This window comes from Gopherus evgoodei, chromosome 22 (assembly GCF_007399415.2).
Source record: "Gopherus evgoodei ecotype Sinaloan lineage chromosome 22, rGopEvg1_v1.p, whole genome shotgun sequence".
In the NCBI taxonomy this organism is placed as follows: Eukaryota; Metazoa; Chordata; order Testudines; family Testudinidae; genus Gopherus; species Gopherus evgoodei.
This window is the reverse complement of record NC_044343.1, coordinates 3,722,157-3,744,899: the sequence shown is the minus strand read 5'-3', so window position 1 is coordinate 3,744,899 and position 22,743 is coordinate 3,722,157. Positions and strand designations below refer to the sequence as shown.

Genomic DNA, 22,743 nt, shown 5'->3' with positions numbered 1-22,743 from the left:
AAATCATGTGATCTATGGGCAAATACACACTCTGTATTTAAATTCATAGAAACTTCTTTGTGTGAGAACTCGGCCACCGTTCAGTGGTTCAGTAGAGATTCATATCAGACACTTGATTTCAACAAAAAGGATTTTGTCCTCTGCAGTTAGTCAGGTTTTCGTCCCACATTTTGTGTGAAGTGCATTCTGATGCATGTTCAGTAAAGGAGAGAGAGACACTCGGGACTACTTGTCCCAGTAGCAGTCTCCTGTTCTTTAACCTCCTGCAGTGCTTGTGATGTAACTCTAGAGGGGCCTGTTACTGCTGTCTTCCTCTTCCACTGACGTGGGTGAAAGTGCAGTTAGTTGGTGACTTTCAGCACACGCACTCTTCTGCATCTAATTTGGTCACCCAGACTCAAGAGATTTCTCAAACAGCCAGTATTGCAAATTCAACTCTGGATCTTCAAACCAAACTGGGCTCATTTTGCCTCTCACATTGTCACCACTAATAAAGATTCTCTAATGGAAACGTACCCATACACAGAGCTGTGAGCTAACAATAGAATTCAGAAGCTCATTCTTCCAAAACTGTAGTGGATCTGCAGCAAAACTTTGTATGCCTGGCAGTGCTGCTGACAGACCTGACCCAGATGTGCATACAGCAGATATGATGAATAAGGAGGTGCCTTTTTTATACAGTCACTTCTCTGACTATAGCTGCATTGTAAAGCAAAGGAATATGTTCTCGTGAAGGGTGAGAGTTCACACTAAATAGCTCTTGTATGAAACTGGAAAACTAGCTTTTCTGTGCTTGTACCAGATTCAAGCAAATGCCAATTCACATTGGCACATTAAATGTTCTGTTCAATTGAAAGGTATTGGGAGCTCTGCTGAGATTAATACCAAAAAGACCCTTTTGGAAGATTCTGACTCCTAGGTACATCCACCCATTATAGATATCACTTAGTCTGGTAAAAATGTTGATGTGCCCTAGATTGATTGGCAGAGGAGGGCCATAGCTGCACATTCCAAGAAAGATGTCTCCTTGGATTCTTCCTGGGAAGCAGAACAGGGGAAGTAATTCTGATAGTTCTGGGTTGGCTGGTCCCAGCTCTGTCGTTTACAGTCTGCTTTTATCTTCAACTGACAAACATTTTCCTAAGAAGCAGTAGATGAGAAACCCCACTTGGTGTTAAAATGGAGTAGAGAGAAAAAAGGAAGAAGTTTCTAGCTGCAATGATTGTGCAAACCATGTTGGCTGGCTCGACCAGTCTGACCTTCCACATCACCACTGTACTCCTGGTAAGCACTCTGTCATTAGGAGCAAAGTGTTCAGACTTCATATTTTAAATGCAGTGTTGTGCTCATAGAGACTCCTTACAAACATACAATGTGCAAAGAATTACTCTGACAACTAGAAAACATGCTGTGATTATAGGTTTTTTCTTTTTTTTAAGTCTGTTTAGAGCTGGTGAAGCAAACTGTATATCAGGTTTGTCAAAGCACATGAAAGAGGTTAGTGTATGTTCGCCAAGAACACAAGTGCCAAACTTTTTTATGGGCATTTACTACACCAAGACACATCCAAGGGCCTGCCAGTGTTTTTCTTGTTTGCTCAGCATCATCTGAATGCTGGTTCCCAATAATGTGAAGTTTGACCAAGAACAGTTGTATCCAGTTGATAGTTTATTTTGCTTGAAACTGAGACATAGGGTTTTTCATATGAAGTAAATATTTGTCATAACATCAATTTTAGCAAACTTTTTGCTGGTAAATACTTAGGCCAAAAATCTCCTTGCACAGGTATTTGCAAACAACTGAATCTGTGATGTCCAAACCTTTTTCTAGTGGATTATGTTTATGTATCTAATCTGTGTACTGTATGGGATTATTGTCATGATTTTATAGAGGCAGCTGTTGCTTACATTTTTATTTTGGAAGCTGCAGAAAATGTGTTGAAGGGGGAAGACTCTACCCTGCACTGACTCTTTACTTACTAAAATATGTTCAGTTGGACATCTCTGTGCATACTAGTCATGTGAAGGACAAGTCCCAGAGCAGGCTACCCTCAGCTCACCTATAGACAAAAGCCTGAAAAAAGAAATGTCTTGAATTGTGCCCTAAAGGTTAACAAGTTAAAGCAGTGCTGGACCAGATGTAGTGAACACCTCTGTGAAGAATGTCTTCTCACCAAGCTCCTGACTGCCTAACCTTAAAACTGGTAGATGACCAACTTCTGTGACAACTCCGAGATGGTAACTTTCTGGTTCTTAACCATGTAGGTCTTTATAGATCAGTTTGTAGACTTGCCTGCAAAGTAAATGAAAAAGATTCTTGCAGTAAGAAGGATCTGGCTCTGATTTCAAGCACAGCTTTCCCTACCCAGCCCTCCATACAGTTTCGGAACCCCAGTGTGACCTTCAGGCCAAAGAGTTTGCCCACTCCTGATGTAGACTGTACCTACAGAATCCAGTACCCCATAGGGACTTTGCTTCAGCACTGATCTGAAGGGAATGCTGTTGCTTACTAAACCACCAGTATTGATTCATGTAGCACCTCGGATATCTCTAATCTCAATACTGACCAAGCCTGATCCTGCTCAGAGTGGGATACCCCAATAGATCACAACTGAAAGCACAATACCTGCAGGCTAGTAGAGAACAAATAAGCTTTTGGGTGGTACTAACATTTTGCTGCAGCAAAGTAGTTGAAAAAAACATGTTTTTGCTACTTTGAAGCCTTTCTGAGAGGGTCAGCTATCCCCCCGGGATGTCAGTAACATTTCATCACAGCTGTGCTTCTGCTGAATTGATCTTTAGAAAACAGAGTAAGGGTATTTCCGGCCTAGTACCTGTAGTGAAATATAATTCAGAAGCCAAGGTTTCTTCCAGTAACTACCTTTTAAAAAAAATGCTTATAGGCATATTGTGCCAGTGAAAGTTTTAATGGTCACGTTACCTCCAGTATTTACCAGCAGTCTTAGCATCTCAAGTAGCAGTGACCGAACAAAAGATTGTTATGCCTAATCATACAATGAGGATATTATAACTTGTGGTTCTGATGTCATTCCCAGCAAACTCACTTTCCACGATCAATTTAAAATCCTATGAAACCAAATGCCGTAGCCTTTCCATTCCTCTCACACGGAGCTGTGCAAAGTTTCAGTAAATATACCCCCTCCTTTTTTTTCTTAGGGTGTATTTATTCTCCCGAGCTCTGACTGTCCCCGTGCCATTTGTAAATCAGTGCTATAATAAGAATGATGCGCTCTGGTGTATTCCTCACAGGAGTTGCTTTGACTTATTTGAGTGTAGTACAGGGTGTTTTTATATTCTCTTTAATATATGGCTAACTTGCATTGCAACAGTATGATCCTATTTCTGGAAGAGAATAAATTTTAGTGGTTTGCTTTTTACAAAAAAAAAAATCATTCTGCTTACCAGATGCTGAGCAAAGATACTTGACATTTAATTCTTCAATGCCTACTTACCATGTAAAATATTTTTGGCATAGACCTTCTATTTATGAGGGTAGCTTTTATTCTGGTAAGCCATATTAGTTTGCTGTAAGGAAAGATGGGTTTTACAGACCATAGGTAACCTCTATCCTCTAGCTACAGTGAGATAAACAGGTATAGTTTAGTTCTTGCTCTGTTACTATAAATGGCATGTTACTTACCTGTGTATTTCTCTTCACTCGTGCATCAAGTCCACTAAAAAAACACCTGAACAGCAGTCTTATTCAGTGTCTTGAATCACTGCCTTCATCCATACATTCCCTCTCCCCTCCAGTTGGTAAAATGATACCAAACTTTTCTCAATCTCCCAAATGCCAGATACTCAAAAGGTTCACGTTTAGACTTTGGCAGAAAAACAGAATTCTGACAGTTCTGTGTAATGCTGCTGTTAACAGCTAAAGAATAGTGCATGCAGGCATTGCCCTTCTTCCACAAGGGTTTGGCTTCAAAATATGGTGCGCAGCCTTGAGCCATTTTGGATCCATCATGTTCTTGGTGGACAGAGGACAGTCTTGTGTATGTTTCGGTCCAGTTTTACTTTGTACACAAGTTCAGGTGCAACTTAGTGCTAGGCTGCTGCTTGGCTGCTGAAGGTGAGAATTTTGCAAATGCATGACATTTAACATTGGCCTCCATTTAAGACCCTCTTTGTAGGGAGGGAAAACAAATGAGGCTACTGGACTTGGAGGGGTTTTCCCCTCCTGGTGCCCTTGCTCATCTTGAGAAAACAAGATTCATTTCAAAACCTCTCCACCCACTCGGAGCATGCACAGGAGCTACAGAGCAGCAAAGGAAAGATAAAATTTGTTTTTGATCTGATGCCAGTTTAGATCTGGGACAAATCACACTGTAAGAGCAATGCGGAGCAGAATTATTAATTTTAGTAGGTGGTGGCAGCTTTGTATTTTTAATTGCTTTGTAAAATCTCCTACTTTTCTCTTTGCATAGTACACTTCTTTAACCTGCCTCCCTTCTGTACAAATCATAGACCTCTTGATTCTGCTACCGCAGCGCTGTATGCATACGTGCTCAGTCCAGCACATTGTTCAAAGCTTTGTCCTTACCATTTTTCTTTTTAATGTCCCAGAGGTACTTCCACCATTTCCCGAGTCGGGTCACGTAGACTATGAAAAAGTCAAGGGAAGTTTCTTGATGTTCAGCCTAAACTTCCTTTTCCTTAATCTCATCCTGTAACTCCTAGCGATACCCTCTTGGCCCACTCTAAAAATGTCTGAATTCCCTGTCCCCCTGCTTAGTGTTTACATGTCAGATAGTTGTAGAGTCACTATCAAGCACACCCCCCCCTTTCCCAACAATTTACAACCTCACCGGTGGTTTAGCCAAGCTGTACATATTCAGCTCTCAATCTGTCCACTTAAATCAGCCCCTTTTTTAGGGCTCCAATTCAGGACAGTATTTAAGCATGTGCTTAATTACAGACGCTCCCCAGGTTATACAAACCTGACTTAGGGAAATCTAGATTTTTTTTTGTTGTTTTTGCGTAATTGTCGGAGATACGTTCCTGAATTACACAAAATATGACTTACACAAGGCATTCCGGAGCTTCTGTACTATCTTGAACAGGGTTGCTTTCCTAATTCAAGGTATAATGACTTATGCATGATCATTTTTGTAATTGTGGTGTATCAAAGTAACAAGTTTGCTTCAATGTAGTAGGCTAAATAGTACAGAGCTGCCTTTCTGGGATGCAGTACTATTTCTTGTTGCCTCTTCTTCCTAAAATGGATTCTTTTTTGTATATACTATTATCCATTTGTGTTTTGCTGTACCTCCAAATGTCATTGCAGAACACCAGAACAAAGTGGTTGGGGTTTTTTGGTAGGACTTTCAAAGAACGATCCAATACATCATTTAGTTATGCCCTTGTATAGAACTGTCCTAATAAAATACTTTGTGAAATGTATCTAGGGCAGGTTATTAAAAAGTCAATACTAATTCATTGATAGCTCCTGTTCAAAGTATATTAGAGTGTGGTAACTGGCTAATGCTAACAGTCTTGTATCTAGCAAGCCCTATATAAATGTTCCTTTACTTAAAAATTATTGCTCCTCTTCAAGGTTTAAAAGTAACTACCTGAATTTCTTTGCACAGTGTATCTATTTTCATAAAGAGCATTACCCTTTTTCCTTAGGCAGTGTCACAGATCTCTTTGGTTACGGGTTACACGTACTGTTACCGTATGTATTGCTCAAAGGTCATAAATGTCCTTAGCTTTAAAGGCCCTTATGCAAAAGACGGTTTAATATTTAGCAGACAAAAGTATTGAGCAGTTGTGGGGTTTATTATATCCCATGAGCAAGTCTGCAAACATCATTCAGGGAATTTACTGAATCAGAGTAAAAGGGAGTAACTATCCTACTCCTCTCTGCAGTATGGATTCTTGAGCACTATGGATGAAATTCAGCCCTAGACGCTAATAAGCCCTCAAAATAGTACATCTAAGCGGGACATAAGTGATTCATATTCCTTGTAACGACCCTCTGCATATGGGTAAATTTCACCACAAAACTTGATTCTGTAAGCCACAGGGAAAGTAGCTGAGAATAAACCACAAGTGATCAAAAGTAGGAAGATTTAAAGCAGGAGAGACTCTGATAATAGAGGGGAAGCATTTTTTATGTCTGGTTACAAGCAGTGAACTCTGCATTACAGACTGTGTGGCCATAGCCGTGTTGTAGTTTTGTCGCTGATCTGCATGTTACTCTGGAGACCGAGCTGCCACGTTATAGCCATTAATGGTCGACTCACGGGCCTTTATCAGCATATTCCTTTTTCTCTTTTTTCCTGCCCTCCCAGACAAAAATGTAATTAATACTGACGAAGACCCTCTAGGACTAGGAGACTGAGTAGGTACACTGTGGCCTGATTTTCAAAGGCACTGAACACATGCAGCTCCTATTAAAATTAGTGGGAGCAGCAGATGCTTAGCACTTCATCCACAAGTGGCCTGATTTTCAGCATACATTATTCCTTGACTGAAATTAACTAAAATGCACACAAAGGAAGATGTTAATGTTGAAAGTCTTGCTCTGCTCCCAAATCCTGACTATATCTCTTCCAAAATCCTAATCCGAGACATCTTGAAATCAAAGTCTTTTAGCATAAATTAGATACTCATCTAGCTAGTGGAGTATTTATAACTAGCTGTCTTACCCCATGGACTAATATTAAAAACCCTGGGGGTAGCTTCAGATCTTCAGAAAAACAATCAAATTTAGCTACTTAGATAAGGGAGCTGTGTTGTCTGGTTTCAGGAAGGGAGTAGATATGTTAGCCACTCTAACTGCTTTGCTTTCATGCATGGGAGGACTTGTAGGTATCTGGGAGGTGACTGAAATAGGCAGCCCACATTGAACATGCATGCAAAACGGAAGCCAGCAGTTGCTTCTGTTCTTGCATTTACGTGATTAGTTACAAAAGAACTGGGTGGTGAAACCAGGTAGTGACTTGTGCACATATTTAGCGTCATGCTTTTGCTGCTCCTGCTGATTTTATATAGACAGACAGACTAGAAGTATAACTGCTATAACACAGAAGTGCCTGGTCACATTGAGTTCAATAGTAGAAAGGTTATGATTGTGTGAAAATGCATTGGCACCAGAAGTCCCCACCTACCTGACACCAAGGGCTTTTTAACGATAAAATTAAAAGAGAGAGAGTGTTACTTTTAACAACAGGCCTATCTGCAGTAGCATATGTGCATTAATCTACTCTGTTCTGCGGAATCGTCAAACTTACCATTAAAAAGAGAACAAGGAGTACTTGTGGCAACTTAGAGACTAACGTTTATTTGGGCATAAGCTTTCTTGGCTAAAACCCACTTCATCAGATGCATGGAGTGGAAAAAACAGTAGGAAGATATATACACAGAGAACATGAAAAAAAGGGGGTTGCCATACCAACTGTAACGAGAGTAATCAATTAAGGTGGCTATTATCAGGAGAAAAAAAACTTTTGTAGTGATAATCAGGATGGCCCATTTCAAACAGTTGGCAAGTACGCGTGAGTAACAGTAGGAGAAAAAGTAACATGGGGAAATAGTTTTTAGTTTGTGTAATGACCCATCCACTCCCAGTCTTTATTCAAGTCTAATTTAATAGTGTCCAGTTTGCAAATTAATTCCAGTTCTGCAGTTTCTCTGTTGTAGTCTGTTTTTTGAAGGTTTTTTTGTTGAAGAATTGCAACTTTTAGGTCTGTAATTACATGACCAGGGAAGTTGAAGTGTTCTCTGACTGGTTTTTGAATGTTATAATTCTTGATGTCTGATTTGTGTCCATTTATTCTTTTGCATAGAGACTGTCCAGTTTGGCCAGCGTACGTGGCAGAGGGGCATTGCTGGCACATGGCATATACCACATTGGTAGATGTGCAGGTAAACGACCCCCTGATGGTGTGACTGATGTGATTAGGTCCTATGATGGTGTCCGTCGAATAGATATGTGGACAGAGTTGGCAACGGGTTTTGTTGCAAGGATAGGTTCCTGGGTTAGTGTTTTTGTTGTGTGGTGTATGGTTGGTGGTGAGTATTTGCTTCAGATTGGGGGCTGTCTGTAAGCAAGGACTGGCATGTCTCCCAAGATCTGTGAGAGTGAGGGATCGTCCTTCATGATAGGTTGTAGATCCTTGATGCGCTGGAGAAATTTTAGTTGGGGGCTGAAAGTGACAGCTAGTGGCGTTCTGTTATTTTCTTTGTTGGGCCGTTCCTGTAGTAGGTGACTTCTGGGTATTCTTCTGGCTCTGTCAATCTGTTCCTTCACTTCAGCAGGTGGGCATTGTAGTTTTAAGAATGCTTGATAGAGATCTTGTAGTTGTTTGTCTCTGTCTGAGGGATTGGAACAAATGAGGTTGTATCTTAGAGCTTGGCTGTAGACAGTGGATCGTGTGATGTGGTCTGGATGAAAGCTGAAGGCATGTAGGTAAGTATAGCGGTCAGTAGGTTTCCGGTATAGGGTGGTGTTTGTGACCATCGCTTATTAGCACTGTAGTGTCCAGGAAGTGGATCTCTTATGTGGACTGGTCCAGGCTGAGGTTGATGGTGGGATAGAAATTGTTGAAATCCTGGTGGAATTCCTCACAGGCTTCTTCTCCATGGGTCCAGATGATGATGTCATCAATGTAGCACAAGCAGAGTAGGGGCATTAGGCGATGATAGCTGAGGAAGACTTGTTAAAATGTTGGCATACTGTGGGGCCATGCGGGTACCCATTGCAGTGCCGCTGACTTGAAGGTTTACATTATATACCATGTAATTTTTAAAATAAACATATTCTAGTACAATTCCAAACCTGCATTTTTTAATTATTGTGTGTCTTAAGTGGCGGCTGCTGTCTTACAGAATTTCATATTCTCTCTAGCAAGTAACATCATCTTTAATGGGAAGGAAATGGAGCTATAGACCTCTTAAGATGTAATGGCAAAGGATTCTGGGAGAACACTCTCTTAAACTGCTCCAGTTTCTAAACATTTATGCAAGTAATAGATCTTATAGATGGGGTGGTTGCTATTGATCCACATGAGCTCTTTCCACATATTATTGCCTAAATTGATACTAATGTGTAAATTAGTGCCCTGAAAGAGGGAAAAATCCACTGGTTAGCTTAAAAGAAATTCCATGGAGCTGAAGCTAGAGAATAGGTCATCTTTGTGTAATTGTATTCTCCTCCCCATCTTGTAGGTGTGCTAACCCCCATTTCTCCATGGGCAATGCTTCCAGGAACAGATCTTATACTGCTTCCCAGAAGACGAGAGAAACACATGTTTTTCTGTAAATTTTCTAGTGACCTTGCATAATGGCACTCAGTCCTGTATTTTTTGCATGACCTCACCTGAGCTTACTGGCTGATTAAATCAGGCGATGAAGATTCATTTCAGTCAGTAGCTACATTGAGATTTCTGATGTCAGCAGTAGACTAGCCTCTGAGCTCTCATGTCAGACTTGGGTAGTGCCATTTTAACACTTTGGTCTTTGTTAGCTGTAAACTACAATGCCCATCTGTACACCTTTTTAAACATCGTGTATCAGTTAACACTCCCTTTCCCTCAACACGGAAGCTCTTGTTTTTACATCAGAAGAAACGGCTTGGCAGTTTTACAGGGGTTGCACAGTTGTAACTTGGCAACAGTAGCGGATTAATGATTTTGCCACCCCTAGGACCTGAAATAATTGCTGGCCCCGCCCCGACTCCACCCTTTCCCCACCCCCATTCCAACCCCTTCCCCAAAGTCCCCGCCGCAACTCCATCCCTCCCTGCCCCTATTGAATCTCTCCCCCAAATCCCCACCCTGGTCCCACCTCTTCCCCCAGTGTGCCGCATTCCCCCTCCTCCGCCACCCCGCCCCACGAAACAGCTGTTTCGCGGTGCAAGCGCTGGGAGAGGGGGGAGAAGCAGGACGCGGCAGCGTGCTCACGGAGGTGAGCTGCTACTACACTAGGGGTAGCTGAAGTCAGCGTATCTTAGGTCAACTTACCTGGCCATGAGGATGGTGGCGAGTCAACTGCTGCCGCTCTCCCGTCGACTCTGTTTCCACCTCTCGTGAGCTGGACTTCCGGAGTCGACAGGGAGCGCATTTGGGGATCAACTTATCACGTCTAGATGAGATGCGATAAATCAATCCCTGATAGATCAATAGTGAAGACCTGCCCATAAATTTGCTGCCTTGTTGGCCTAGGCAATAATACGCCGGTGTTTGGCAACCATGGTAGTACACGCTTTCACTGCAAAGCTGGTTCTATGAGCTCCCAAGCTCCTCTCCTGCTAGCCATATGTTTACTGGAGGAGTGTATAAAAGTCAGTCGAGTTCAGAGTTTGCTCTCTGTCCCTTACTCTCTGAAGGCCTTGACTCCTCAGTTCAGAATTGCAAGCCCTTATTTGCTTTCTAAAATAACAGGAAATGATGATTTCCAGCTTGCTGTATGTGAAGTCGCATCTTCAGCATATTGACTAAATCCTTAGAAAGCTATTTTTTCATCCCATCTGTCCTAAAAGTCACTTGCTTACTTTATTTTGCTGATCATCTAATCTAAATCGTAACTAAACCAAAAAATCAAACTCGAAGCAACAAAATAAATGATGGCTGAACTTCACTAGTGTCTGGATCTGGGGAACCATGATGGAAAGCAAATACCAAAGGCAGGAGTTCTCAAACTATAGTCCCGGTTCTAGCCTCTGTTTTTAATCCAAGAACCGAGAGCCAGAGCATATACCCGTCAACCCCAAAAGGAAAAGTGATAACCAGTCTCAGATACTCACTAATTACTTGGATTCCACTCATCTTGAAACTCTTGTTGGTCAGGGGTGTAAAAAAACACACCCCTGACTGACACATTTTTTACCAGCAAAAGTGCTGGTGTGGACGGTGCTATGTTGGCAGGAGAGCTCTCTCCTGCCAGCAAAGAGCAGCTACACAGGAGACCTTACAGGGCACAGCTGTAGCTGTAAGGTCCATAGTATAGACATAGTCTAAACTGCAAGTCCTTTGGGCTGGGATTCTCTGTCTAGGAGGTGTTCAGTGCCCAGTGCCATGGAGCCTTAAACCTAGATCTAACACTTGGGCAGAATATAAAATATTTGCTATTAGGAAAATAGACTAGATTAATTTCACTTGTTAGTCCTCATGCACGAGCACTGTGCTTCAGCCTTTGGGCTGTAAACAGTGCAGGGAAATGTTTAACCCCAACTAAAATGCAGACACTTCTCTTGCGTTTGTTTAATTCTTCTTCACGAACAAAATTGAAATGAGGGGGGGTGGCAGCTTATCTTTACCTGACACTGTCCCTTTAAGACTGTGTGCTCCAACTCAAAATATAGCTCTGTCTGCAGAGATTCTTGCAGTGCTCTCACCATGTATTGTTTCACACCATAGAAATTTGGAGGTTTTAAAAAAAAAATTACAGCACTCAGGAAAAATTTCAATAGCTCATTCAGCTGTTGAGCTACTGATGCAGGAAGTGTAAAAGAAAAATGGAGCCTGCTTTGTTCTCCCCAGACAAGAAGTAAAAGCCATCACCCAACAGCCACTCTCTTGTTCCAAAAAAGCATGAGGTCATCATTAAAAGAAATAACCACCAAATGAGTGTACACTTGGTTACCAGTCTCCGTCCCCCTCCTCCTTTCCTGAAGCACCAGTCTTGCTCTAGGTTCAAGACTTGTGCTAAGTATCAGTTCAGTAACATGTGCATTACCTCATGTCAAGTCCCACTCAGCTTCTGTAGTTGCTGCCAGTGCACTCCTGGCTGTCATCCAGGAGTAGTGTGGGAAGAGCACTTTTTTCCTCCAGGGTCAGTGCAGGTCAGTGATCTGCAAGCAAGGATTTTCTCTGGAGCCGTGTCCTTACTTTTAAAAAAAAAAAAAAAAAAAAAATTGTTTGGAGACTGTGATTAAAATAGTTTGTGTATAAGAAAAGCAGATTGAATCCCTATTGTTATTAGAGAGATGAGGTGGGTGAGGTAATACCTTTTATTGAACCAACTTCTGTTGATGAGAGAGACACGCTTTCAAGCTGCACAGAGCTCTTCCTCAAGTCAGGGGAAGAGAATCACAGCTAAAGACGTTCAAATAGATCATTTAGCATAAGTACTTAACGCATATTCTAAGGGACCATTCAGGGTGAGGTGTCTTGTTAACACCTCTGTAGTTATAAGACAAAAGGGGGGTTAGTGGATTATAGATTACCTGTAATAAGACATCAATCCAGTATCTTTATTAAGACCTTGGCTACACTTGGAGGTCTGCAGCGCTGGGAGTTACAGCTGTCTTCATACAACTGTGTAGGGAAAGCCTCGGGTGTGGCCACACTGACAGCTACCAGCGCTGCAGTGTGGCCACATTTGCAGCGCTGTTGGGAGTGGTGCATTATGGGCAGCTATCCCACAGAGCACCTCATCCCGTTTTGGCGCCGTGGGTTGTGGGAAAGGGACAGAAGGGTGCAGGTCATTCTGCTTCCTGTCCCAACGCCCCGTGATGCATTGCTTTATGTCCCAGGAGTCCCTGTTTTTCCGTCCACGTTTGGCGCCATTGTGACTCTCCCAACAGTTTCTGTGCAGCGCGATTTCTGTGGGAAATGGAGCCCGAACTGCTGAGGAGTATGCTGTCGAGTCTCAGCAACACATCACGTTCGGCAGTTGAGCTATTCCTTAAGCTCCAAAGTGATGAGGAGTCCCACAATGATAGCGAGTCGCCTGACGCATACGACACAACATTGCTTGTGGCTTTCATGGAAATGCTCAGCACTGTGGAACGCCGCTTTGGGGCTCGGGAAACAAGCACTGAGTGGTGGGATCACATCGTCATGGAAGTCTGGGATGACGAGCAGTGGCTGCAGAACTTTCGGATGAGAAAAGCCACTTTCATGGGACTGTGTGCTGAGCTCACCCCCACCCTGCGGCGCAAGGACGCGAGATTTGAAAGCTGCCCTGCCGGTGGAGAAGCGGGTGGCTATTACAATCTGGAAGCTGGCAACTCGAGACAGCTACCGATCGGTCGGGAACCAGTTTGGAGTGGGAAAGTTGACCGTTGGAGTCATTTTGATGCAAGTTTGCAGGGCCATTAATCGCATCCTGCTAAGAACCACTGTGACTCTGGGGAACGTGCAGGACATTGTGGATGGCTTTGCACAAATGGGTTTCCCTAACTGTGGAGGGGCGATAGATGAGATGCATATTCCTATTCTGGCACCACCCCACCTAGCATCTGAGTATGTTAATCGGAAGCGGTATTTCTCTATGGTTCTCCAGGCGCTTGTGGATCGCCGTGGGCATTTCATTGACATTAACACAGGCTGGCCTGGAAGCGTGCATGATGCACGCATCTTTCGGAACACTGGCCTGTTCAGGAAGTTGCAGGCAGAGACTTTTCCCAGACCGGAAGATCACAGTAGGGGACGTTGAAATGCCCATTGTGATCCTTGGAGACCCGCTTACCCGTTAATGCCTTGGCTCATGAAACCGTATACAAGGAAGCTTGACAGAAGCAAGGACCGGTTCAATTACAGGCGAGTCGGTGCCAAATGACTGTGAAGTGTGCTTTTGGCCGTTTAAAAGGGTGCTGGCGATCTCTGTATGGGAAGCTAGACTTGGGGGAAAGCAGCATCCCTGCGGTTATATCCGCATGCTGTACCCTCCATAATATTTGTGAAGGGAAGGGTGAAACATTGTCAGGCATGGACCTCTGAGGTTCAACGCCTGGAGGCTGAATTTGCACAGCCAGAGAGCAGGGCTACTAGAGAGGCCCAGCACAAGGCTTCAAGGATCAGGGATGCCTTGAGGGAGGAATTTGAGGCTGAAAACCAACAGTAATGTTTGGTACCTTGCACGGGAGTGAAGTGCAGTGGTTACAATGTTAGTAGGAATCTGTTTTTCCTAAGCTGATTTGCAGTGCCTGTTTCTTTCCTGGGCTAAGGTATCTTTGACTTTCTGCAATAATAGAGACTGTTTTTAAAGCCAAGAATTCATTTATTGAAAAGAAAATAACTTTGACAGACAACACGACATTTTGGGAACCTAACAGGGTAGGGGGGTGTGGTGGGGAACTGTACAGTCACAGGTTTGAATATGTCCTGTCTGGAGTGCTGTGCAATGACTGCTGCACTTCAGGATGCCTATACTGCATGGTGATGGGGGTTGAGTGCAGAGGGTAAGGGTCGTAGTTCTCAGGGCTGGTTGATGAACGTACAGGTGTTGGAGGCAGCTGGTGGAGTTAAGAACCTGGATGCTGGGTAAGGGGGTTTGGAACTGACATTGGGGCACAAGGGAAAGAGCTTTGGGGCGGGGGGGGCGTATGGTAGTGCTCTGCATGGCTATGAGTGCCTGGATAGAGTCTGCTTGGCGCGCCAGGATGCTTATCAGCTGCTTTGTGCTTTTCTTCCTGGCCACTGCGTTTCTCTGGCCGATCCTGCTTTCCATTTACCTCCAGTTCTGCAGTTTTTTATTCTCTCTGGCAGAGTGATCCATAACTGTTTGCAGCAGATCGTCTTTGCTTTTTCGCGGCTTCTTCTGCAGGTTTTGGAGTCTTTGAGCTGCTGTTAACACGGTCAGCTGAGAACTCAAGGTCGCTTGTGGAAAGGAAAAAAAGGCAACAGTTAACAGAGGCAGCATTGTTTATATCTCAGACAGTTATTCCCACACAATGAAGGAGTTAACAGTCTTCACTTTAGCATAATTTTCCCATACCAAAGAGAGCACACACAACCCACAGGAGCCCCGAAATGGTGAGTAAGGGGGACTGATTGCTTCAGGACTGTGCTGGGGTTTCTGTGTGTTGGAGAAAGCAAACTGCTGCAGGGGGCACCTACACTGAACACTCTCCCAACATTTTCCACAGGAATTAATCCTGGAAGATATCTCGCTGCTGCGGGTCGCCTGGGAAGAGCGGGAGGGTCTTCTGCAGCAATGTGGATTCCGCCCTGGTCCCTATGCAGCTTGCCTGTGTGCAGCCATGGTCCCCCAACCCCTCGCAGCACAGTGGCGCGGACGCGTTAGCCTGACTGGGACAAGGACCACAGTGGCTCGCCCTATAAACTTGCACAAGCGCATTGCCCATGCTCTGGCTGAAACTTCTGAAGAGATTACCGAGGCCGATTACCGCGACGTGATAGACCACATCAATGGGCTATTCCACATCTAGGCATGCATGCAGCCCTAATCCTCCCTCCTCTCCCGAAACATTTCCATTCTGAAAATAAAAGCTGCTTACCGGGAACCCGCTCCTCTGCATGTCCTTCTCCAAGTACCGGCTGCTGCGACTGGCTACCTTCCTCCTGGCTTGAGAAGAGCTCCTGGCTGCATGCCTCCTGGGACTCCAGGGTGTCTGCCGCCACCCCAGTACCCTCACTCTCGGTTTCCTCCTCCTTCTCCTCCTCCTCCCCTGCTCTGAAGTGTCCATCGTGGTCCTCGGATTGGCGGTGGGGTCACCCCCAAGTATCACGTCCAACTCTTTGTAAAAACGGCAGGTCATGGGAGCAGCACCAGAGCGGCAGTTTCCCTCACGGGCTTTGCAATAGGCTCTCCGCAGCTCCTTCACTTTAATCCTGCACTGCACTGTGTTCCGGTCATGGCCCCTTTCCAGCATGGCCCCTGATATCTGCCCATAGGATCGTAATTCCTATAGCTGGAGCACAGCTGGGACTGCACAGCTTCCTCTCCCTAAACACTGACGAGGTCCAGCAACTCGCCATTGCCCCCTGCTGGGGCTCGTTTGGCGCGTGGAGGCATGGTCACCTGGGAAGATTCACTGATTGTACTCCCCACCTGGCTGAGCAAACAAAGGGGATTTTTAAAATTCCCAGGGCATTTAAAGGGCGGGTCACCTGAGGCCAGGGCAGTAGAGTTTGAACTGATGAGCAGAGTGGCTGAGCAGGCATCCTGGGATACCTCCGAATACCTCTGGAGGCCAATAAGAGCGCTTTTGGTGGCCACACTGGAGGAGCAGCGCTGCATTACCAGAGCTGCAGTCATTATTCCCTAGGCAGAGGTGGAGTACATGCAGCGCTGTAGCCAGGGAGATACAGCGCTGTATGTGCCTTGCAAATGTGGACGGTGAGTAAATTGCAGCGTTGTAAAGCCACCACCAGCGCAGCCAAGGCCTTAGTGTCTAGCAAAGTTATGAATTTAAGCTCCCAAGCTCATCTTTTGAAAGTGCTGTACAGGTTTCCTTTGAGGATGAGGCTTGGTAGGTCAGATATAGAGTGATCGCTTTGTGAAAAGTGCTCACCCACAGGTGATACGGTGTTTGTGTTTTATCTTCTTCCTGTGTGAAGATCATTCGAGAGCGTAGTGATTTGTCTGGTTTCACCCACATAGTTGTTGGGGCAGTTAGTGCACTGCATGAAGTATACAACGTCGATAGGCATGTGTAGGACCCATGGATCTTGAAAGGAATGTTGATCATTGTAGCAGTGGAGATATGTCTGCAAGTTTTGCATCTGTTCTGGCAGGGTCTGGTGCTGCTATGAGTTGGTGTGCCTTGGTCTGTGGGGAGCTTGCTTCTGATAATGATGTTGGGCGGTTATTTGAAGGCCAGAAGAGGGGATTCAGGAAAGATTTCATTCAGGATGGGGTCCCTATCAAGTATGGATTGTAATTCTTTTGATAACCCATATGGATTTCACTGCAGGGTGGTAAGTGACAACTAGGGGTGTGCAGGCAGAGCGGGATTTATTTCTGGATTGAAGCAGGTTCTCTCCAGGTAGTTGGGTGGCCCATGCCACAATGTGATTAAAGGTGTATATCCCGGACCTTCTCCTCTGAGCATATTCTGTGGTATCTGAGTGCCTGGCTGTAGATAACAGATGAAGGTAGGTGTGGTGATCCGTGGGTTTCTTGTATATAGTTATCTGTAGCATTCCATTGTTGAAGCTGATTGTGATGTCCAGAAAGTTGATGCTGGTGTGGGAGTGTTCTAGAGAGAGTTTAATGGATGGATGGTGGTAGTTGAAGTTGTGGAGGAAATCTGAGAGAATTTGTCACCTGTGAAGAGGATGAAAATACCATTGATGTATCTCAGGTATATAATTGGTTTCATGGTGCACTTGGCCAGAAATTTCTATTCAGGGTGGCCCAGGAAGAGGCTGGTATATTGGGGGACGATCTTCGTAACCATCGCTGTTCTCATGATTTGGACAAAGTGTTTTGTTGTTGAATTTAAAATGGTTATGGGTGAGGATGTAATGGATGAGTTTGGCAGTGTATTTGGGGTGGATCTCTGAGCGTTGTCCATTGTCTTGTAAATATTTGAGGCAGGCAGCAATGCTGTCTTGAATGTATAGAGAAGGATTGGTGGATAACCTATTGCTGTGGTTATCTTTCAAGAGATGCAGGACACGGTGTCTACACTGAACTACAGGAACTTCAGAATCCAGGTCTCTGCTCAGTGGTTCACTATGCTCTTCCAGAGACTCAGATCTGTGGATTTCTTTTTGCTTTGGTCTGGAAGGAGCGTTGTATTCACTCTGTGCTACCCTTCTCATAGCTTGAGTTGTAGGTAGGAATAATGTGCTCTAAACAATGTTCTGAGGAAACCATTCCTAGATGTGAGAGGGTTTTCAAATTCCCCCAAATAGTCCCAGCAAGCAGCAATCAGGCCAGACTTTCAAGTACCCAACATCCTCAACTGTGGAGCAGATTTTGCAGAGTTAAACTCCTGCCAAATTTTCAAGAGCTCAACTAATTTATCCACTTATTTGTATCTAAATGGGAGCTGAGCTCTTGAAAATCTGGCCCTGGTTGCAGGGGCTCTGCTATTGCAGAGCATGGCCCTAAGAATGTGTTAAGAAGGTAAAGGTGGGTGGGTGTACGTACATACTGTGGCATTATTTGATGGTGCCTCATCTCAGATTGTTCTGATCTATAAAACTGGCCTTCCCCTCTATTGAACACTGCAAAATTAAGATAATTTAAAATTAGAATTCTAGTCTCTTCTAGGGTGTCAGATCCTAATAGCCACTGAGCCAGAGGCTCCCCCAACCTAGCTTTCAAACTACTAAGCTATATGCTTCCCTATAGTCTCGATGCCTTTTTAGCTTGTGCCTTTTGTATCTGAAATTAGAATGTGAGACAGAAGGGGAGGGAACAGGGCTGAATTTGCAGGTACCTTTTTTCCCTTGAGTCCCTGATGGTTGTCCCCTGCTGGGCACCAATGAAATACAGAACCTAACTTCAGACTGCCAGACAAGATTGCTTTTATAGTGCTGATGATGAAAGCAGTGCTAAGATGTTCACATGGGGGGCTGGCTTTTATGGCTTTCTGTGTGTGTGCCCACTTGTATATCGCTCCACAACTTGCTAATGGTGTCTAACTTGTACTAAACAGTTTTCCTATCCTGAGGTGGAATTACACACTCTGCTGTAGTATAGTGAGGAGATTTTAACATGCAGCAGCTGGCTTACAAATTGCAGTAAATTAGAGGCAGTAGCCAAAGTTGATCCTGAAGGAGCGGTATGTTCTTCTCTCTCAAACCTTTTTCTCTTGACATCTACTTAATAGACTCCCCAGGGTGCAAATGCTGAGCTTGTGCCCTGGCCAGTTCCATCAGCTCTTGATGGTAGGATGTGTGGCAGACAGTTCAATCAATTTCAGAGATTTGGGATGTGAAACCAAAGCAAAGCTTCCTCAGCATCACAAAGTGCATTCTTGAGATGCTTTTCATGTAGCATGTTGAACTCAGTGACATCCAGAAACATCCATCAGAATTAAGTTATTTTTATTTAATATTTAAAAAAAATGCCAACATAGCTTCAGCAGTTAACTCAGATGTTAACTTGTTTATGTAGCCAGCTAGGAGTGACTGCTTTCCCAGCTATGAGAAGTATGGGAAGAATTTCGAAACCAGAGGGATCAATGCATATTTATTTCCTACTGTAATACTTCCTGTCCTGAAGCTGGGGAGCACCCTGTGGGTGGGAGGGTGGAGGTAGCACTGATTGCATAGAAGAGAAAGGGATTTGTTGTTGAGCATTCCATTTTATACAAGGTTAATGATTAAACTGCTTTGAGTGTCCCTCTTATTATAATACAGCTCAGGACACCTCACCTCATATCTTGCAAACGAAAACATGTCAGGACAAGTCTGGTTTCTCTGTAGTTCTTCAGTGTATGCTTCTGAGTGTTTCAGCTTCTTCCTCTTAATTTGGATGCTGTATATTAAACACTGCACTACACCAAAAGAGTGCAAGGTGCAGGATGGAGGGGTTGGCAGGAGGGTCGTGCATCACTTCGAATGCTCTCGATGTTGGGGGAGGAATAGAAAAACTAGACTCCAAGATATGCAGAAAAATTTGCCACTTAACGTGTTTGCCACCACAGTGATGTTACAGTACTGAACAGAGAACTGAACTCAAGTCTCTCTCTCCTGAGCTAATTTTGAAGGCTATATTCAGACAGGCAGGGTGTTTTGATGGAAAGGAGTTGGGGGTATGAAAGTGGGCAAATAATCCTTAAAAGCCAAATTAAGATTGAGTGCCAGGTTGTTTTTTGCATCTTGTGTTCCACCCCAGTACTCTAATGTACTGAGTCATGATTTCTCATAGCTGAGTGCAATAATCATTGGTATCGCTGCATTGTGACTCAGCAAAGCAATCGTTTTGCTGCTGTAAACTCTAAAATCATTAGAATTGTAAACTACTTTGGGCATGAAAAATTGCTTTGGGAATAGGGAAACTGTAGTGAGAAACTCTGAGGATTCTCTGTAGTTTATAGGAATTAACAAACCAAACAAATTTGAAGTGATCCCAGGCTTTGAGGACTCTTGGTTTTTCATGACTTAATATCATTTTGAAAATGTTTGTTGGATTGCAATTTACGGATCACAAATCAACACACGTTAGTGTGTAAGCAGTATAAACATTGTGCAAAGCATTTTATCAGATCTTAACTCTGAAGATACTGTCAGGTTTTTGAACCCCTTAAAGGGAATTTATGTATGTTAAACAGAGAAACCTGCTTTTACATCATTTTTATTTTGAACCTTTACATTCTGTTTGATTTATTGATGGAACTTGATTTTCTGTCACAATTACATGGGAACGTTTCTGCAAGAGTGTCTCCAGCTAATTGCTAGCCAGTCATTAGATCAAAAGAACTGGTTTGTGGGGCAGTGGTGGCAGACTATCACATGCCTCTATACACCAATGAGATTGTTTGTTTGTTTTATATCCTGTGTGAGAGATGGGTTTCAGTTAACTGATCTACATATTTCGTTAATTGAAAACAGTGGATTCTGGCCTTCCCACAACTCAGTCTAACTTTGCTGTTGGGACTTACTCTTTGTTTTTCATGATCAGTTTTGCCTTTATCTTTTGCCTGGAATTCATGCTACCCTCCCCAAACCAAAATTCTTTCTGTTTGCCTGCTCTGTTCCTGCTTCTGATTGATTGCTGCTCTGTCCCTTACCCCCATTCTCCATTTACTGCCTGGTTGCTGCAAGACTGTGCAGTTCTTCCTCCATGCTTTCAACATCTCTTTCCTTATAGAGATTTCCACACATTGCCAGTTAGTACAATACCTGTGTTGTATTTGCATACAAGGTCTTAATTTCATTGATCGCCTTCTCTCCCAGCGGCTGCCTTCGTAGTATTTTCTTTGCATTCAGGAGTGTGCAAAAATGCTGTTCTTTCCACCGGTCTGTCCTGCTGCTGCTGCTATGTGGGAAGTAAAAAACAGGAGTACTTGTGGCACCTTAGAGACTAACAAATTTATTTCAGCATGAGCTTTCGTGAGCTACAGCTCACTTCTTCAGATGCATAGAATGGAACATACAGACAAGAGATATTTATACATACAGAGAACATGAAAAGGTGGATGTTTGCATACCAGCTGGAAGAGACTAATCAATTGAGATGAGCTATCATCAGCAGGAGAAAAGTGGGAAGTGTTATTACCTTGTTGCTGTAGCATCACCTCTTCAGCATGGAGTTTTCAGTGACCAGGTGATCATGACCTGTAGTTTGTTCCTTTCGCAAGTTTTCAGAGTGATGTACTGTTGGAGGAGGAATGTGGAGGTAGGCAGAAAACTTCAAGACTGCCTAACTTTCTGAAGCGTATCACTCTAACCATTCTGTATTAGCTCACATGACCACGTGAATATAAATGTAGGAATGTTTTAACTTTGCATGTACTAATGCAACATTTCTGAAACTCAGGCTGTTTTCCCTGCAGAAGCACTGTCTTCCTACTCCGTCTCTCCCTTCTCTGATCCAGCACGCTAAAGAGAGTTAAAACCTGCCTAGGCAAAGGAGGAATGAGGAAAGAGATTTCTTTCCAATTGCATCACTTTGCTGAGTCATGAATGGAAAGCAGTTTGCAGTGTTGTAGCCTTGTTGTTCCCAGGTTATCAAAAACGAGGTAGGTGAGGTCCTAGCTTCTATTGGTGCAATACTTACGTTGTATTTACATACACGTTATTAATTTTATTGATTTCCATCTCTTCCAATGGCTGCCTTTGTAGTAGTAATAAGATATATTACCTCACTTGTCTTGTGTGTGTCATATCCTGGGACCAACACTGCAAACAACGTGAAAGATATTGAATTTTGCTGTTTAAAATGGAAACTTCACAGCATGAAGAAGGAAGCCAGACTAAACAGAAACATCTACTTCCTGATGCAAGAAACAAAACATCATCCCCAGAGGACTTACCATCTGTAACCCCCTGACCACTAGATACAACTTCAAATATGCTGAACAGCTCTGCAGGAGGACTTCAGAAAAACTGAGGAACCATCTCCTGCACCTTAGATACTTCAGAAGGGACCCCTTCGAATAAGAAACCGTCACATGCTCCCATAAACCCGATACAGAAGTTGGTCCAGTAAAAGATATTACCTCCCCTACCTTGTTTCAAAGGCTCTGCAAAAGCAGAACAGTCTATGGAATGTGAACAGTCTTCAGTTCTATTCTGTCTTTGCAGTCATGAATAGAGATGGCACAGAAAGAAAAGGTCTTCCTAGACAGATGTCTAAATATTCTTTTGTGCCTCTATCTATATCCTTGTAAGGTATCATCCCTAACTTACAGGTGAGGAACGTTGGGTGGGAAAATTATTTGCTCAAGGTCATACCACAAATCAGTGGCAGAGATGTGAGAACAGCCCAGGTGTCCTGACTGTCTTGTGTTTCCTTTATTCATATTAAAATTGTATTCCCAAGTACACGTTGCTTTTAGGCTCTCCTTGGGAAGAAGAGGGAGGATCAGATGTGGCCTAAACCTCATTCCGATATGAACTAGCATAGGATCAAAAATGCTTTGCTCAAACATAGTTCCATAAGGTCCTCTTTCAAAGAATTTCATGTTGGGAGTTGTTTATGTATCCATTAAATCTTCCAGATGACATCTTTAAAAGTTTTATTTGGGTTTCTTAAAGGTCCTGAAACAGTAATCCAAGCCTTTCATGTGCTATGCAGCAAGCTGCTGGATCTTTTGTGTTCATGGTTTCCAGTTGCTAATGACGCGTTTAGTCAATTATTTACCAGGGAACGGAAATCTTTTTTTCAATACTTGCCTGGCAAAGCCATCCTGGAATGTGACCGGTATTATAGCTTGGCTACCTGAAACAAACATTCCAACAATCTCAACTTGAGAGGCAATTTAACTATCCAACACCTTTTCAAAGAAACTTATTTAGATGTTCTTAAAGCCCGGGAACATACTGCTACCATGCAGCTAAGACTAGAAGTATGCGTGACCAGATCTGTCATTATAGCAGCCTTTTCAGCTTGCTTAACAAGAGGGGTG

At 43.5% G+C, this 22,743-nt stretch overlaps 1 protein-coding gene and 1 long non-coding RNA gene across 10 annotated transcripts in view; one reads left to right on the top strand and one right to left on the bottom strand.

Annotated features, from left to right (window-relative positions):
• The window catches only part of GNG7 (G protein subunit gamma 7), a 134,475-nt gene that overhangs the window by 91,197 nt on the left and 20,535 nt on the right, over positions 1 to 22,743 (top strand). The window lies entirely within an intron of this gene.
• Positions 1,482 to 22,108, bottom strand: LOC115638826. Of its 6 annotated transcripts, none has more exons than XR_003997527.1 (4): positions 20,892 to 22,108; positions 20,516 to 20,651; positions 11,703 to 11,853; positions 1,482 to 2,292 (listed from the first exon to the last, which is right to left on the bottom strand). It is a non-coding gene; the product is annotated as an uncharacterized LOC115638826 (long non-coding RNA). The 6 variants fall into 6 exon arrangements; XR_003997526.1 differs by lacking the exon at positions 1,482 to 2,292 and adding an exon at positions 9,821 to 10,109; XR_003997529.1 differs by lacking the exon at positions 11,703 to 11,853.